This window comes from Schistocerca cancellata, chromosome 3 (assembly GCF_023864275.1).
Source record: "Schistocerca cancellata isolate TAMUIC-IGC-003103 chromosome 3, iqSchCanc2.1, whole genome shotgun sequence".
Lineage (NCBI taxonomy): Eukaryota > Metazoa > Arthropoda > Insecta > Orthoptera > Acrididae > Schistocerca > Schistocerca cancellata.
The window spans coordinates 384,431,698-384,450,815 of record NC_064628.1 but is presented as its reverse complement, the minus strand read 5'-3'; the positions used below and the strand labels follow the sequence as shown (position 1 = coordinate 384,450,815).

The following is a 19,118-nucleotide window of genomic DNA, read 5'->3' as shown; positions in this document are numbered from 1 at the left end:
ATATGTTATATACTAGAACTGACAAGTGATTACATTTTCACGCAACGTGGGTGCATAGATCCTGAGAAATTAGTACCCAGAACAACCACCTCTGGCCGTAATAACGGCCTTGATACGCCTGGGCATTGAGTCAAACAGAGCTTGGATGGCGTGTACAGGTAGAGCTGCCCATGCAGCTTCAACACGATACCACAGTTCATCAAGAGTAGTGACTGGCGTATTGTGACGAGCCAGTTGCTCGGCCACCATTGACTAGACGTTTTCAGTTGTTGAGAGATCTGGAGAATGTGCTGGCCAGGGCAGCAGTAGAACATTTTCTGTATCCTGAAAGGCCCGTACAGGACGTGCAACATGCGGTCGTGCATTATCCTGCGGAAATGTAGGGTAATGAAATGGAGGGTAGAGCCACGGGTCGTCGGTTGGAAACTTTCCTCACGTCAGCACGTTGTAGGTGTCGCCACCGGCGCCAGCCTTGTGTGAATGCTCTGTGTAGCAATTTTAATGGCCAGTAGTGTATAGTAATGCGTTACTAATTAACCTGCATAAGGGCTGTTAAATGCCAATCTGGCACAGTGGGGTATTGAAGGAGACCGACAATCTCCGGGTGAGGAGGTTTTTGAGCCACCGAGTCACACCTGAATAGATTATCCTTTGCCATTTGTGTTATTGAGCAATGCTGTTGCAGACGTATGAATTAATTTATTGTCCCGTTCTTTCAGCAGGAGGAACGTGGACAGCTAACGCAGATGGGAGAAGAGGTGCTTGTCTTGCCGACAGAGGACCTGTTTTGTACCGCTGTCTCTCTCTCACCCACACATGCGCACAAACAAGCGCTAGGCAGAGCCTGACAAGACGCGTGATTGCGTGCTGAGATACAGAGGCAGAGCCCAGCTGCAGGCGGATGAGTCACGCGGAATGAGGCGGCGCCGCTTCCCGTTCTGCCCCTCCTTGACACGGATTTCTTTCGTTTGCAGGGCCGCCCACTACGAGAAGAAGGCGTGAGATGCCGTGACGCCCACTCCCCGTCACGTAAGTAGCGACGCGTCGGCGCTCGGCGCTCTCTTGCCCCCCTCCCCTCCCCCACTCTATCCTGCCAGTAGTCACACAAGGCTTTAACTGCTTCCGTAGAACAATCGTCTCCCATCCCTATTAGTTATAACTTTGGATGAGCATTTCAGCGTGACAGGAAACATTCTCGCCACGGCGAGGAAGAGACTTTTTCTTCCCCCTATGACCTCCAGAAATTCTGGAAATTGCTCCACTGGCTGTGAAATGTAAACTTGTTCAATCACTCGTTCTACAGATGCCAGACAAAAATACGGAAACACGAAAAACACAACGCACTATCATTCCTAATAAGATATACACTGAAGCGCCAAAGAAACTGGTATAGGTATCCGTATCAAATACAGAAATATGTAAAGACGCAGAATACGGCGCTGCGTTACGCAACACCATTATAAGACAACAACTGCCTGGCGCAGTTTTTAGGTGGGTTACTGCTGCTACAATGGCAGTTTATCAAGATGTAAGTGAGTCTGAACGTGGTTTTTTAGTCGGCGCACTACCGAAGGTACGAAGCATCTCCGAGGTAGCGATGAAGTGGGGATTTTCTAGTGCGACCATTACACGAGTGTATCGTGAATATCAGCAATCCGGTAAAACATCAAATCTCCGAGGCCAACGACTGAAGAGAATTGTTCTACGTGACAGAAGTCCCCCCAGGGGCTCAGCATTCATTTGCTGAGTACGGGCTTGGCGATCCCGGGGTCCTGAGCTGGGGACTGGTCAGCGTCGCCAGTCTCCTGACACCGTAAGCCCCGGACATGCTTCAGCGACCACCGCATGGCGCGGCGGTGGAAAGTTGTGTGCTGCGGGGAATGGTAATCTTGGCTTGATCGCCTGGATTGCGAGGAAGGTAAACCTCTATAAAAACCCCTCAATCTTACGGTGTGCTGCGCGCCTATAAGATGCATGGCTGTTGGGGTGGAACAGTCGCAAGCGGGCAACCTCTGGGGCGCCTGCCGCACCCCAGTTGTATCAGGCTTACTCAGGCACGCGGGGCTCTGTCTGAGCGGACCTTTAGTTCCCTAGCTGCTCGTGGGACCACAATGGACCCTTCGACCTCTACGTTTCCCCCTACCAGTGGATTGGGTGGGCCACTGGTAGGAAAACACACCCCATCGAAAAAGCGACTTCGTGCTGCCAGTCCTCCAGCGCCTGGTGTTACTAGAGATTTATCAGACTGTCGTAACAGAGCACATGCTGATAACCAGAATGTGTTTTTGATTGTCAAACGGAAGGAAGGTAGCTTTGAGAGAGTTTCTCCCTTTTACATCCACAAGGGTCTTGAGGGAATTGCAGGAACACTGAAATCTGTGAAGCGACTGCGCAATGGGACTCTGTTAGTTGAAACTTCTAGTTCCCGTCAAGTCACTTCTCTTTGAAAAGCAACCTGTCTCGGAGAGTACGCTATCGAGACCGACCTCCACTCCACTTTGAACTGTAGTAAGGGTGTTGTGACATGTAGGGACTTGGTGGATATCCCCAAGGACGAGTTGAAATCTGAGTGGGCTGACGAAGGTATTGTCGACGTGCAGCATATTATGAAACGAGTCGATGGGGACCTAGTCAAATCCGACTCGTTTATTCTCACGTTCAATTGCCCGAGACTCCCAGAGCATGTTAAAGCGGGTTTCTTACGTTTGCCGGTACGGCCATATTTCCCTAACCCAATGCGCTATTTTAAATGTCAGCGCTTTGGGCATACTACGTTGGGGTGCAATGGGATAGCCACTTGTGGTAAATGTGATCAGCCTGACCATGAAGGAGCCGATTGTTCATCGCCTGTGAAGTGCGTGAATTGCTCTGGGAGTCACCCTGTCTGGAGCCGGGTCTGCCCCATCTATCTCGAGGAACGGAAGATACAGGAGATCAAAACATCTAAGCGCATCCCCTATGGTGAGGCCAAGAAGTTCTTTAAGGCCATGCAGCCTCCTGTGTTTACAAAATCTTTCGCTTCCGCTCTGCAAAAACCGGTACAGTTGGCCACTGTTGCTACACAAACGGAGGTTGCTAGTGTCAGCACTAATACCTGCGTTTGCCAGTGCACTTGTGCTGCTGCGGATGTTTTGCAACCTGCAGCTCTCCCCACAACGTTGGACAAGGCCGTGGTTGCTGACATTGGGGTACTTCCTGCCCCTCCCCATATGGCGCCTTCTGCCCAGGCGAGTAAAGCTCCAACTGTTGACAAGGTTCTGCATTCTAAGCCCCCCAAGACGAAGACGCCGAAGGTGAAGGTTTTGCCACTTGAGGAGACTAGTCAGGGTCAGTCCGATGACGATGCCATCGTACTGTCTGACATCTCCCTTGGGTCGTCATCGGAGCTGATGGACATTGATGTCGACCGGGGGCGATATTCTCGCCCCAGGAATAAATCTCCGGCCAGTACGGGCTCTCCTCCTAAGCACAGAGGCAGGGTGAAAATTCAGCCACCCTGATCACCGGCTCCCATATTACAGTGGAACCTGAATGGGTTCAGGACGCATGTGGCCGAATTACAACTCCTTGTACGAGAGCGCCCCTTGTGCTTATGTCTCCAAGAGACACATTTTCGGGCCACGGGGCTATACTGTGTATCGAAAAGATGATCTGATGGGGAAAAGGGCAAAGGGTGGTGTTGCGGTTTTTGTCCGTGAGATGCACCACTCATCTGAGCTGCCTCTCGTTACGGACTTGCAAGCAGTTGCAGTTGACCTTCTTGTGCGGCGGAGGCTCACAATCTGTTCCGTTTACTTACCGCCTCAGGATGCAATAGACTCGGAGGCTCTCACAGACCTTATTAGCCAACTCCCCCGCCCATTTCTCCTTCTGGGAGACTTCAATGCTCATAATGTCTTATGGGGCTCTACGACAACTTGCCCCAGGGGTCGCGTTCTGGAAAGCCTCATGGCGTCCGAAGAACTGTGCATCCTCAACTCTGGTGCTCCCACTCATTTCTGTACTGCTTCTGGGTCGTCGTCAGCTATTGACCTTTCCTTTTGCTCTACAGCACTCGCGGATCCTGCTCTGTGGGAGGTTGCCGCTGACCTCCATTCTAGTGACCACTTCCCCCTTTGGATTCGCCTCCTGGATGAGGCTGTGGCAATACCAGTGCCGCCCAGGTGGCACCTCTGCAGAGCTGACTGGACACTTTTCAGCCATTCGGCTGTTTTGGAACACCGTGCCAGTGTCCACGAATGGGTCGACCATGTTACAGCCGTGATCTCCCATGCTGCTGAATTGTCGATCCCAGGCGTCCTGTCCTTTGGTGGACCACTGAGTGCCGTTCAGCCATCCGAGCCCGCCGTGCAGCTCTGCGCCGCTTCAAGTGCCGTCCCTCAGCTGACAATCTCGCGGCCTTTCGGGCGGCAAGGGCCAAGGCGCGGCGAGTGATTAAAGAGAGCAAACGACGGTCATGGCAATCGTTCTTGAACTCCATCTCCCGCTCCACTAGTTCTACGAAAGTATGGGAAGCCATCAGGAGGATTTCCGGGAAACGCAGCCAACTACCTGTCACGGCATTGCTGCATCAGGGTTGTCTACTCACGACGCCGAGAGACATTGCCCAGGCACTGGCCATGCATTTTGCGGAATCTACTGCCACTATTAACTGTGATCCAGATTTCTGCCGCTACCGCACTGCCATCTCTTGGACTTCCGGTCTCCAAATTCTGAACCCTACAACTGCCCCTTCACAATGTGGGAACTGGATTCGGCGCTGTCTGTGGCTCATGATACTGCGCCAGGTGATGATCAAATCCTGTACAGCATGCTGCAGCACATGTTGCTGCCATCCAAGGAAGTTCTCCTGAATTGTTTTAATATGATATTGTCATCCGGAACGTTCCCTGACTCGTGGAGGGAGGCAATTTTGATTCCCCTCCTCAAACCGGTTAAGGACCGAATGCATCCCAGTAGTTATCGGAGTATTGCTTTGACGAGCTGTGTCGGGAAGACATTGGAACGCATGGTCAATCGTCGCCTGGTTTGGCTGCTCGAGACCAAGCAGCTCCTTAGCCACTCTCAGTGTGGTTTTCGGAGATGTCGTTCAACTATAGACAACTTGACCCTGCTTGAGGCGGCCATCCAGCAGGCCTTCCTACGTAACCAGCATTGTCTAGGTGTATTCTTTGACATTAATAAGGCGTATGACACTACTTGGCGCCGCCTTATCCTCAATCAACTCCATCAGTGGGGCTTTCGTGGCCATCTCCCCATCTTCATTCGGTACTTTCTTTCCCGCCGGCTCTTTCGATATCGGGTTGGTAATGTGCTATCTGATTTGTACGTGCAGGAGAATGGTGTTCCTCAGGGAAGCGTTTTAAGTGTCACCCTCTTTGCCATCGCCATTAACAGTATCACGTCCACTATCCGGAGTCCTGCCCAGTGCTCCTTGTTTGTGGACGATTTTGCTGTTTTCTGTTCTTCCTCCAGTCTTGTCACTGCTAGTCGGCAGCTGCAGCTTACGATAAAGCGATTAGAGGCGTGGACTGCGAAAACAGGTTTTACCTTTTCTGCAGACAAATCTGTGTGTGTTCATTTTAATCGTTCTCGACGTGCTTTTACCTCCCCTGAATTGCATCTGAGAGACACCATTCTTCCTGAGGTTCCTGGGCCTCACTTTTGATTCCAAGTTGTCGTGGTTGCCGCACCTTAAAGACCTCAAGGTGCGGGCCCTGAAGACACTGAATATTTAGAAGTGTCTGAGCCATCGGTCCTGGGGAGCATATCGGCTGCGTCTGCTGCAGTTTTATAGGGCTTTCGTCCTGTCGCGTCTTGACTATGGATGCACCGTGTTTGGGTCAGCGAGGCCTTCGTATCTGAAGATTCTTGACGCAGTACACCATGAGGGTATCAGGCTGGCTACTGGTGCCTTCCGTACCAGTCCCATCCCCAGCCTGTGTGCTGAGGCAGGGGAACCGCCGCTCGCCATCCGGCGGAAACTCCTCATGGTGCGACGGGTGTGTCAATTCCTTGCCTGTCCTACCTCCCCTGCGTACCCTACTGTTGCCCGACCGCCTATGGAACGTCTCTTTCCCAGTCGTCCCAGGGCAGCGAGACCATTTGGGATTCGTGCCAAGCATTTGCTTGAGTCCCTTGGTGTGGAGCGTGTGGCACCCCAACTCCAGGGTTTTACCCGTCTGCCTCCCTAGTTGCTCCAGAGGCCCTGCGTCATTTTAGACTTGTCAGAGTACCGGAGGAGCTGCACTCCTGCGTTTGTTTTTACCTCCTTATTTTACGATATTTTAAACCAGCATTCCGACCATGTAACAGTATTTACGGATGGCTCTAAACAGGGGGACTCTGTTGGTTGTGCTGTTGTTTTCCCTGATCGAGTCGTCAAGTTACGGCTTCCTGCGGCGTTTACCATCTTTGATGCCGAATTGTTTGTGATCTTGCGGGCATTGGAGCGGATGAGATGTGTTCCCAGTCTTCAGTTTCTCATCTGTTCTGACTCCCTGAGTGCCCTTCAGACCATGCAACACTTGTACCCAGCGGATACGGTCGTCCAGAACATCCACGATGCCCTACTCCACCTGCAACGGCAGGGGAAGGAGGTTTCTTTCTGCTGGGTGCCGGGGCACGTAGGTATTAGGGGAAACGAACTGGCGGATGTGGCTGCCAAAGCTGCATGTTCCCTCCATCACGTTGTTGAATGTGCCGTCCCCCTCCATGCTGTTACCTCCCTTTTGCGTTATCGTGTTATGCGTCAATGGGAAGAGGAGTGGCTGGCAGTCGGTGAAAATAAGCTGCGTCTGGTCAAGGCCACCACACGGCCATGGCGTACGTCCTACCAGTTATGCAGGCGGGATGAGGTTCTCCTACTCGCCTCCGAATCGGGCACAGTCCCTTAAAGCATTGTTTTTTACTCCGGCGGGAGGACCCCCCAATCTGCAGTGCTTGTGGCGTCCAGATTACTGTCCGCCACATTCTACTTGACTGTCCTTTATTCTCTGACCAGAGGGCGGTGGTTTCCTTGCCACCGGATTTGCCCTCTATTTTGCAAGACGACGCAACGACTGTAGTTAAGGTCTTACGGTTTTGTGTCCTGTCCAATATGTTGCCTCGGATTTTAGGGAGAGGATTTTAATGTGCTGCTGGGTGACTGGCTCACCCAGGTTTTAGGTAAGAGGTCCGCCAGTCACGATTACCTACTTGTTTCACTTCGATTTCTGTTCTCTTTTCCTTGTGTTTCCTTTCCTTTTTTAGTGCGTTTCTTTTCCACTTGTTTTGCCTCTGTATGTGAGGATTTGGAACTGCGTCAGGCCTGTGTCTTTTAGCCGTTCTCCTTGTTCGCTGTCCGTCTTCGTCCCTTCACCGCATGTGTTCCTGTTTCTATGCGTTTGGGCGCTGATGACCACGCTGTTTAGCGCCCGAAAACCTCAAACAACACACACGCGCGTGACAGAAGTGCAACGCTTCCGCAAATTGCGGCAGATTTCAATTCTGGGCCATCAGCAAGTGTCAGCGTACGAACCATTCAATGAAACATAATCGATATGGACTTTCGGAGCCGAAGGCCCACTCGTGTACCCTTGATGACTGCACGACACAGAACTTTACGCCTCGCCTGGGCCCGCCAACACCGACATTGGACTGTTGATGACTGGATACATGTTGCCTGGTCAGACGAGTCTCATTTCAAATTGTATCTAGCGGATGGACGTGTACGGGTATTTAGACAACCGCATGAATTAATGGAACCTCCATGTCAGGAGGAGACTGTTCGAGTTGGTGGAGGCTCTATAATGGTGTTGGGCGTGTGTAGATGGAGAGATATATGGGACCCCTGATACATCTAGACATGACTCTGACAGGTGATTCTTACGTAAACATCCTGTCTGATCGGCTGCATCTATTCACGTGCATTGTGCATTCCGATGGACTTGGGCAATTTCAGCAGGACAATGCGACACCCCACACGCCCAGAATTGCTACAGAGTGGCCCCAGGAACACTCTTATCAGTTTAAACACGTTCGCTGGCCACCAAACTCCCCAGATACGAACATTATTGAGGATATCGGGGATACCCTGCAACGTGCTGTTCTGTACAGATCTCCACCCTCTCGTACTCTTACGGATTTATGGACAGCCCTGCAGGATTCGTGGTGCCAGTTCCCTCCAGCACTACTTCAGACATTAGTCGAGTGAGTACCAGGTTGTGTTGTGGCACTTCTGCGTGCTCGCGAGGGCTGTACACGATATTAGGCAGGTGTACTAGACTTTTTGGCTCTGCAGCGTAGGAAACCGGTTAGCGTTCAAAAAAAGCTTCCAGTGGTCTCAGAATGGATAAATACAGTCTCTGTAAGTCCATCTTTGTACGGGATGTCTGCGGGAGCCGGCCGGAGTGACCGAGCGGTTTTAGGCGCTTCAGTGTGGAACCGCGCGACCACTACGGTCGCAGGTTCGAATCCTGCCTCGGGCATGGATGTGTGTCATGTCCTTAGGTTAGTTAGGTTTAAGTAGTTCTAAGTTCTAGGGGACTGATGACCTCAGATGGTAAGTCCCATAGTGCTCAGAGCCACTTGAACCATTTTTTATCTGTGGGACGTCGGCTGTTCAATATGAAATTGTTGTTACCAGTTTCGGCGTTACACTACGCCATCTTCAGGCCCCATGACCGAGGTATAGGAAGAAACCCACCTCTTGTACAATCGAAACAGGGGTCAGCATACAGTGACTGGTATCTGTAGATTACGTCGTTCATCAGCTGCAGACCATTAGACAAACGTTCAAAGCAAAGCATCAAAGACACAAAAAAAACTTTGCCCATTTTGGTCTGAATGTTTGTCTGACGGTTTGCAATTGATAAACGAAGTGATCTACGGATACCAGTCACTGTATGCTGGCTCCTATTTCGAATGCACGAGAGGTGGGATTCTTCCTACAAGTCGGTCAGGGGGCCTGAAAATGGCGTAATGTAACGCCGAAATAATAGCGAAAATAAAATGAAATTGGAAATACAGATACCTGAAGGTGTTTTTGATTTGACACTTTATTTGGATAAATGCAGGTCATGCACGGTTCTCAAGTGATCCTTACACATTTTTCCTGCAAAATAGTGGTAATTTCAGCTAATGATGATGATGGACGTGGATGGAGATCACGCAGCATTGTCTCCAAAGCAAACCACAAAGGCTCAATGATATTGACATCCGGTGACTGTGGTGACAGGGAGAGAGGCGACAGTTCATCCTCGTCCATCACAGAACCAGTCCTGGACGACACGAGCTGTGTGAACAGGGGCCCTGCCATCTTGGAACACAGCATCGCCATTGGAAAAGAAACATTGTATCATGGGATAGCCATGATGACCCAAACTGATAACAAATCCTTGAAGTAAAGTGACGTCGCAGAGTAACCATAGTGTCAGTGGAATATCACGATGTAGCTACCCAAATCATCACGTAACTCCCGCCTTATTTCACACTTGGAACGTAATCTCGACCAGAGGGTGAAAACAGTGTAAAACAGGTCTAACTGATTTCGAAACATTCTCCCCGTAGAGTCTTCTAATCATACAATGAAGGCTTTCACGACGGGATGGTACTGTTGTTGATAATTCTTCCGGGTTATAAGGCGGTGGTCCATTGAATACTTCTATTCCTAGCGTTTCGTCCAATACTACGTCGGACACCCTCAGAGGTATGGCTGGTCCTGTTGAGTCCTGCCGACTGACGAGTCGGTCGTCGGAGAGCGGCTTAAATACTGAGGAAAGTGAGCGTGGTCTAGCTTGCACATAGTAGTAGAGAGAAAACTAGTCAAAGATAAAATGTAACTATCGATAATAGTCCGTCATAGATAAAAATCACTTATCGATTCTGTAACGCCACTGTCCATATCTCGCTTAATTTCAAGGCCTCTTCTTTTCTATTAAAATTATCTTCATATTTATAAATTTCAATAGCCTCCTTATACAGTCGTGGACAATAGTTCGTGGTAGCACTTAAAACTGTAGTTTCAGAAAACTTAACTACATGGTCACCGGACTGAAGTGCATGTTCCGCAACGGCCGATTTATCTATTTTACCCAGTCGGCAAAGATTTTTTTGCTCCTTTACCCTCGTATTCACACTTCTTTTCGTAGTACCAATATAGACCTTGCCACAGGTACACCGAATTTTATACGCACCGCTAGATGATAATGGTGGCCTTCTATCTTTAACAGAACGAAGTACTTGTCCTATTTTTCTGGTAGGTTTGAATACCGGTTTCACTTTATGTTTCAGCAAAATTTTGCCGATTAGATGTGTAACCTTACTAGGCGAGATGTGGACCGTGGCGTTACAGAATCTATAAGTGCTTTTTATCTATGTCGGACTATTATCGATAGTTACATTTTATCTTTGACTAGTTTTCTCTCTACCACTATGTGCAAGCTAGACCACGCTCACTTTCCTCAGTATTTAGGCCGCTCTCCGACGCCCGACTCGTCAGTCGGCAGGACTCAACAGGACCAGCCATACCTCTGAGCATGTCCAACGTAGTATTGGACGAAACGTTAGGAATAGAAGTATTCCGTGGACCACGGCCATATAACCCGGAAGAATTATCAACAACAGTGTAAAACAAGACTCGTCCGACCAAATGACTTCGTTCCATTGCTCCATTATCACGGTTTCCTGGCTTCGGTACCACATTTCCCTGTTACAAGCATTGGAATCACTGACGAATGGTTTTGGAATTCCAACTCGCACTGCAAATCCCTAGTTATGGAACTCCCTCCGTGTCACTTTGGCGCTGACAGGGTTCGCGAGTGCGACATTCGGTTCTGCAGTGACTTTTGCAGCTGTCGTCCTCTTATTTTTCTCCGCAGTTCTCTTCAATGATCGTGTGTCACGATCACTCAACACACATGTTCACCAGTATTGTGATTTAGCGGACAATGCTTTTCCACTTTCGCTGTATGCGGTATAAATCTTCGATACGGTGTCTCTTGAGGCACCAAACACTTGGGTTGCCTCGGTTGCGGAAGCAGCCACCATACTAGCACTAACAAAAAAAATGGTTCAAATGGCTCTGAGCACTATGGGACTCAACTGCTGAGGTCATTAGTCCCCTAGAACTTAGAACTAGTTAAACCTAACTAACCTAAGGACATCACACACATCCATGCCCGAGGCAGGATTCGAACCTGCGACCGTAGCAGTCTCGCGGTTCCAGACTGCAGCGCCAGAACCGCGCGGTCACTTCGGCCGGCTAGCACTAACAGTGCGTGCACTTTAGAATTCATGTACCTCCTACGTGATGCACTCACAACTACACGGAACACTCTTCTGACCACGAGTGACTCTTGCAGCGTAATGAGGACACTGTACCTGCGGCGTTCGTTCTCAGTTACAACACTGCAACCTGCAGGCTTAGTCAGCATCTGAATTTATGTCCAGACTCGCATTTCTTGTTATGTTGCCATATTTTCGTCCAATTCGCGTATCGTACCTCCAGCACAAGATGCAATTCAACACACGCGAGTAGTGAAAACTCTACATCAGCAGTTCCCAACCTGGTGGTAGTTACCCCCTGATGGATTAAACGAAATTTTCTGAAGGGTAGAAACTAAACGATTCGATTCTGTTTCAGTCACGAAACTAAATTATTTTCGAACAGTCATTACTGTTATCACAATTTTGTAAGACTCTAATATTGATTATATAAGTTATCCATTATTATTTTTCCTCAATTAGTAGCATTAATACGGCGGAGGTTACAGGTTCCTCACATATTCCACCCAGTACACACATATGTTGTGATGTGTTCAGTACAAAATGGTTCAAATGGCTCTGAGAACTATGGGACTTAACATCTGTGGTCATCAGTCCCCTAGAACTTAGAACTATATTAAACCTAACTAACCTAAGGACATCACACACATCCATGCCCGAGGCAGGATTCGAACCTGCGATCGTAGCAGTCGCGCGGTTCCGGACTCAGCGCCTAGAACCGCTAGACCACCGCGGTCGGCAGTTCAGTACATTGCTGGTGATAAAACTGAGACATATACATAACAAATACTAAATATCTCATAAAAATATCTTTTCCAGGTTGTAGATAGTACCAGTAGTAGTCCAAAAACTGCTTCATTACTCGCTTCGAAAGAAATAAATGAATTCACAGCATGACACAGCAATAAGTACATAAGGGTTGCTATAGTGCTATAGTGCTGTACACGAGTTTATTATTATTATTATTATTAGAGTGGTTAGACACAAAGCCATTAACAGCGTGAAGCTGTCCAATTTCTGCCAGTTCAGTAGTAAGGAGTACAGCAATGAAGTTATTTACGAACAGCAAGCAGAGTGCACACATCTGAACTTGTTCGATTTTAAATAGGGTTGCAGTGTGCAGATCAAGCAAGTGCCGCAATGGAGAGGAGTAATGCAGGGGAAGCGTGTTTTGTAGCAAGTGTGCGCCCTCACTGTGGATAGTTAGCTTTCTTATCTGAGAAGGAGTTGTGGGTGGCACTTGCGATGCACCACGGATTTCTTCGTCATTAATTCTAACACACAGACACAGACACACACACACACACACACACACACACACACACACACAAACTAAATATCATTCATCTTACATCATTTTAAAAATAAAAGTGTTCCAAGAACACTCAAGCTGACGATAATAAGGGAAACGGGGGCAACCGTTGGCGGTGAGGTCGCTGGTGGTGGGGGGTGGGGGGGGGGGGGAAGGAGGAGGGCGAGGGCGGGGGTACTAGCTAATGTCTGATTGCGCTCAGAGGTGGTGCCACGTCGCACCATCTAAGTGCTTCGTACGCATAATTAGGATGCTTGCGGTGATATAAATCCAGGCGTAGCTATCGAAAATGACATTAAGTGGAATGACCATATAAAACAGATAGTGGGAAAAGCAGACACGCCGGCCGGAGTGGCCGAGTGGTTCTAGGCGCTGCAGTCTGGAACCGCGAGACCGTTACGGTCGCAGGTTCGAATCCTGCCTCGGGCATTGATGTGTATGATATCCTGAGGTTAGTTAGGTTTAAGTAGTTCTAAGTTCTAGGGGACTGATGACCTCAGCAGTTCAGTCCCATAGTGCTCAGAGCCATTTGAAAGCAGACACAAGACTCAGACTTATCGGAAGAATCTTAAGGAAACGTAACTCATCCACGAAAGAAGTGGCTAATAAGGCGCCTGTTCGCCCAATTCTTGAGTATTGTTCCCTATTAGGTAGGACTGATAGAGGAGATATAGAAGATCCAACGAAGAGCGGCGCGTTTCGTCACGGGATCGTTTAGCTGGCGAGAGAGTTACGGAGATGCTAAACAAACTCCACTGGCAGACGTTACGAGACAGACGTTGTTCATCACGGAGGGATTTATTATTGAAATTTCAGGACAGCGCTTTTCAGGAGGAGTCAGACAACATAGTACTTCCCCCCCGCATACATCTCGAGTATTGACCACGAGTAGAAAATTCGGGGAATTAGAGCCAATACAGAGGCTTACCGACAATCATTCTTCTCACACACTATTCGCGAGTGGAACGGGGTTGGAGGGATCAGATAGTGGTACCGAAAGTACCCTCCGCCACACACCATTAGGTGGCTTGCGGAGTATGATGCTGATGTTGATAAGGAACTACGTAACTAAGGTATGCCATTCGGAGCGCGAGCTCTGGGCGTATTTTCTGTGTGGGCACAGTTCTGTCACTTGCAAAAAAAGATGGCGAATGTCAAAAGAAAACGAGAGGAAGGAGGTCGAAGAAGATGAAGAAAGAAGGGAGAGGATTGTAGAACATTGGAATGGAAAAGCGCTCGAATTGTATAAAAATTATCATGGGGAGATTTAGATTAGAATGTGCTGAGTAACATTTCTTTAAGATCTGCCTCCCGCTTGTTTCTTGTTTCTTACTAAATGGAGCCAGTCTCGTTATGCCAAGTGATTCAACGCTACGAAAGTCTAAAAAGTAACTTATATTTTACGTTTGGTGTTTTGTTTGTTACGGTTTCTCATTGATAGAAAATGAAATAACGAGAAAGGTATCGCGTTATTGTTAGATGCAATGCGGCTTTGGACTACGTGTAGCTCCAAGTTTTGAACTGTGTCATATAAAACAAGAGTTACTGTAAGTCACTTCTTATTTAACGGTAAACTCGTGTTGAGGTAAATAAACAGATGAAGCAGCAATGTGAAACGTCTCCAAGGTATAGAAAGGGGGGGGGGCGTAAATTCTGTTTGCCGTGGCACCAATTACGCTAGTTACACCTCTGTAGACAACTGACCTGAGTACCATACGCTTACGCTTTTTCTGCTTCATCTGCTCCGCACTATGCACGTACCCAACTACCTCCCGTCACACGTCAAGTACCTGTCACCTCATCATAACACCAGCATGCTCATTTATCTGGTACACTAGCTGCACCCACCCATAAAAGAAAAAGAAAATTCTGCAACTCCATCTCCACTGCTGCTGCCCGTCTCTGGAACAAGCTACCCCAAATCAGTATCCTCCTGTATAATAAATAAGTACTCTGCCTGATAGGAAAAATCGGGCACCTAGAGAACATGGTCGGATGTCGATGTAACTTCGTACCACCATCGGCGGGTATGTAAGCGATTAGAGTAACAATTCTCTGAGACAGAGAGGACTGGTGTTGTTTGTGTTCAGTGCTGTTACCAGGCCTGTGGAAGACGACTCTCCTATTTGCCATAACGATTTTCACGAAGATCTGGCCAAAGATATCAATGAAGTTGCGAATTTGATAACTGTACTCAACCTCTAAAGTATCGATATAACCATATTCTTTGTAAGAACCAGAGAGAGGTTACTTCTTTTGAAGAATAGCAGCGGCGTGTGTTGGAGAGTCTGGCTACGACTGAACAGACATGGTTTATTCGCCCGGAGACCTGCAAGGTGCATTATACTGACCCCTGGTCACAGGAGAGCCCGTAAAGCCTGGTGTCAAGAACACAGTACATGGTCATTAGAACAGTTGAAACGTCCCCCAGAAAAATTATACATGACTGTGCTTGAACTGACACACAATATTTTTAGCGCAACGCAATCTGACTTTCAAAAATCCCTACAAAAGAATGGCCCTGACTAACATTAACCTATACGTTTCATAAATCACTTACCTCACAAAAATCTTGGTTACTCGAACTACTGCAATACAGCGAGCGCCACTACTGCCAGCTAAATAAAAGATTCAAACTACGGAAGGCACTAACTACTGATAGGCATAGTTAGCATGAAAGATTTTAATAGAGAACAAACAATGTATTTACCTTAACAGTCATCAAAAGTCATAATATATATATATAGCAGTTCATCACATCCAGTCTTACAAATTTCAAAATTTCGCCATTTCTCTCCCCACATCCACCACTGCTGGCGGCTCACCTCTAACTGCGCAACGCTACGCGCTGTTCACGCCCAGCCGCCCAACACTACAATGGCAGACAACAATGCAAACTAGCCACAGACTGCACACAGCACAGCCACTGATTGTCATACCGAGCGCTACGTAACGTTGCCGATAAGAAAACATAAACAGCCTACTTACACAGCCCCCATGCTCCCCACAAAAAAATTTTACAAATTGTTTTGGGCAGTGGGCAATACATATTTGTTAAAATTTTTCATAATCGTAATTACAATAACAAAGAAATCAAATGCACACACTTATTGATACTATGTTGGTCAAAAGCTAAAATTTTCTCACAGTCCATAAAGATAGCCCTGATCATTCATCATAATAGTAATTACAGTTTTTTTTCACAAAGTCTCATTAGTAAAAGAAATTGCACACAGAAATAGTGGATTTCCATGCAGTCTTGAAGAAGTAGTGTTGTCCTTCCAACGGAAAGACAGTGCTGACTCTTGACATGCTGATAGGTAATGAGCCACAACAGAGAAAACCCACAGCAGAGTCAGTCGAAGTTTGGAAGAATATTGGTAGGTAGGTCATCACAGAGTAGACCCACTGTAGTCCTGGTAGAGATTACGGTATTGGTGGGCCACCAGAGGTGCAGACCCACTGCAGTCCTTGTAGAAATAATGGTACTGGTGAGTCAGCAAAGGTGTAGACCCACTGTAGTCCTTGTAGAAATAATGGTATTGGTGGGTCATCAAAGATGCAGACCCACTGTAGTCCTTGTAGAGATGGCCAGCAGCCATCTGTTGTGACTGTGCAGGTGCACAATCACCATCGAAGAGTCTTGCGGAGAATATAGCAAGTCCATAAACCACCACTTGTGCACTCACCAAAGTTTTTGGAATTGTCCTTAGAAGTCTTGCAGACAACATAGCAAGTCCATAAACCACCACTTGTACACTCACGAACTTTTTGGAATTGTCCTTAGAACCAGCAATGCTGTTATCCAGTCCCTTGCTCAATTATTAACACACGTGCAAACACTAACAGTCCTTACTTCTCACATATTGTCCATATACTATGATCAACAGAAATGTGTGCAGTGAAATGAATGCTTACAAGTTGCTTAATGTGATAAACTGGTGTCAATTACAATTTTATAACATAAGAATACAATAACAAAGGTACAAAATACATCATTAAAAACATAACAATACAGATAACATTTGCAGTAATACAGGCTTTACAAAAGAATAGAAATAACACATATATCAGTGTTACAGGAATTATGACATGAGTACATACATAAAAGATCAGAATAACTTTTGAAACATCAACTTCACACATGAGCATTAAAAGAAAACAGAATAAATAATGTCTAAGCATATTTACAAGGTAAATAACATATTATTAATGCCATTTATATTTGAGGATAACAGTATTCCTCATCATAGTGAATGTAGCTTAGTATTAGAAGAAGAAAAAATTCTATGAAACTACACAGAGACAGGAAGAAAACAAATACACAAGAGTACACAAACACATAGTGGGATAACACAAAAGGAAAGGACAGGGTTCGTTTTCAGTGTAACATTTGGTACTGCAGTCCAACCCAAAACTTCATTCCATAGATCGTTCGTCTTATTTCAACCTTTGCTTCCACCAAAAAAATCCTATTCAAGCATGCTTTCTGTATTTTTCTCGTATAACCTCTCAGTGCATGTCTTCAAATTCATCGCAACTCATTCTCTTATAGGCTACCCCCTCTTAAGCTAACTTAAATCTATTGAGCTCAGATGCTAAACTAAGGGACGAGGCAATGCAGCAGCATAAAACAATTAACACAAACATCAAGGACAAAAATTTTAAATAGGCAAAGCAATTGCAGTACTACAACTAATATAAGGCAGTGTGCAGCAAACAAGAAAAATAAATCAGTAGTAAACTGGCTTAGCAGAGTAACACAAAGTCAAATTCAGTAACACTATGCCTGGCAAACAGCAATAACTTATACCTAAACATGACATAGCTCAAGCAGAAAAAATATTACACTAAAATGGCCATGTCTAATACCTATGTCACATCTTAACACTAGAGTGATGCATCACGAGAACTTACACTAGCAGATAAGTTACCAAATCGTAAAGAAATTATTTATGCAATTCCTGTGAAGGAAAATGTCTATTTATGTGCCCTCGTGTTCATGGAAGTAGATCATAAATTTCTTATTGACTGGATCTGTAGACATAAAATAACTATGTTAGTACCTATATTAAATTTTATTTTAACCAATGCTGCAGTGCAGCTAGAAACTAGATATTAAAGAAAATGAGCAAATATGTACAAAGGACGGCATGAAACATCATTCATTGGCCATATGGCATTTCATAACGCAGTAAAAATTCCCTCAATTCTAGAGAAAGACGCTTGTCATAATGAGGTGTGCAGATGTAAGCGTGTCGTATTTGCAGTGCTTTCTACAAAGGAATGTCAAAAGCGAGGATAATGGCCTCCCCTTTTTTTCTTTTCTACCTGTGCCTCTGAAAAGGCACGCACTCTAATGGCTTGTTCTCCAGGCGTTTGACACAGCTGGGTGCCCATGACGCACGTGCAGGTGGTCACTTAACTTTTTTACGGAAACATTTACGACAGCAGTTTCCGCTACATTGACAGTCTCATATGAAAATTTCACAGGTCGAAAATTTATGTTACAAATGCGTAGAAACAAAATCCTATGAATATAACAGTGTGCAAAAAATTTTCGCCTGCATTGTGATACATTCCCGCATTTACACACATTTCATAACTCTTAAAGTACGATTCTCGGTTTCCAACATCCTTTTTCACAAGTCAGAGCCCCTAACCACTACACCTTATTCCTTACCTTATTACACATATACATATTCATCAACACGTCTTCAACAATTCATCATAATAAATACATATCATAATAAACATTCCTCAACAGCATAATACACATCGTCGTCGTAATAATAACATCATAACACCTCAGTCAAATCTCAAAAACGTCGTAGCTTTTTGCAATAATTTCAAAACCTAAAGAAAATTCTCTGCTCATTTCAATAGTGTCATCTACCTCAAACGTACTTTAAAATCACTCTCCCTTACCAAATACATCATTTAAATCTCTCATAGTATCACAATGGTTCTGAAAAGATATGAACAGTTCACAAAGTACAGACAAAATACAATTTCATAAGTGTGAAGTTATCCAACGGTGTAATTACGTAAACATCTGTCACTGATGTAGTAAAAAAAATGTTTGTTTCTCTATTAAATAATCAGATAGCTGTGTAATTCTGTGTTAGAGAAATATTGTACCGATGTGTAAAGCTGTATAAGCAAATACCATATTAGCTAGGGCCCCTTGTGCTTGCCAAACACATGGTACACAAAGTAAGCGTGTACCCCCCTGAGGATTAATGTAATTATACCCTCAGGTGTTACAGATTGCAGCAATGGAATGAAATGTGTCACGGAAAACCTTTGTATCATTGTACTTCAAATATCTTGAAAAATAAATGTTTTAAGTACAAAATTAATCACTCAAATACATGTACTGTAGCGCTAAACTGTGCGTCTTGTTGTAAGATAATCTCTGTGGAAGTGTTGTAGTTATCGTCCTCCTAAAGCTAAGTTCTGCAAAAGTCAATGTATTTACCTCATGATAAACAAAAGTGAAATGCTTTGCATATAGATATCTTAGTTATTACGCTTATTG

General features: G+C 46.1%; 1 long non-coding RNA gene across 1 annotated transcript in view; it reads left to right on the top strand.

Moving 5' to 3' along the window:
• Nucleotides 1-19,118, top strand: part of LOC126175090 (uncharacterized) — a 163,741-nt gene that overhangs the window by 43,212 nt on the left and 101,411 nt on the right. Inside the window, exon 3 of the long non-coding RNA XR_007535522.1 lies at nt 975-1,029. This is a non-coding gene — a long non-coding RNA (uncharacterized LOC126175090). The remainder of the gene's footprint in view (nt 1-974; nt 1,030-19,118) is intronic.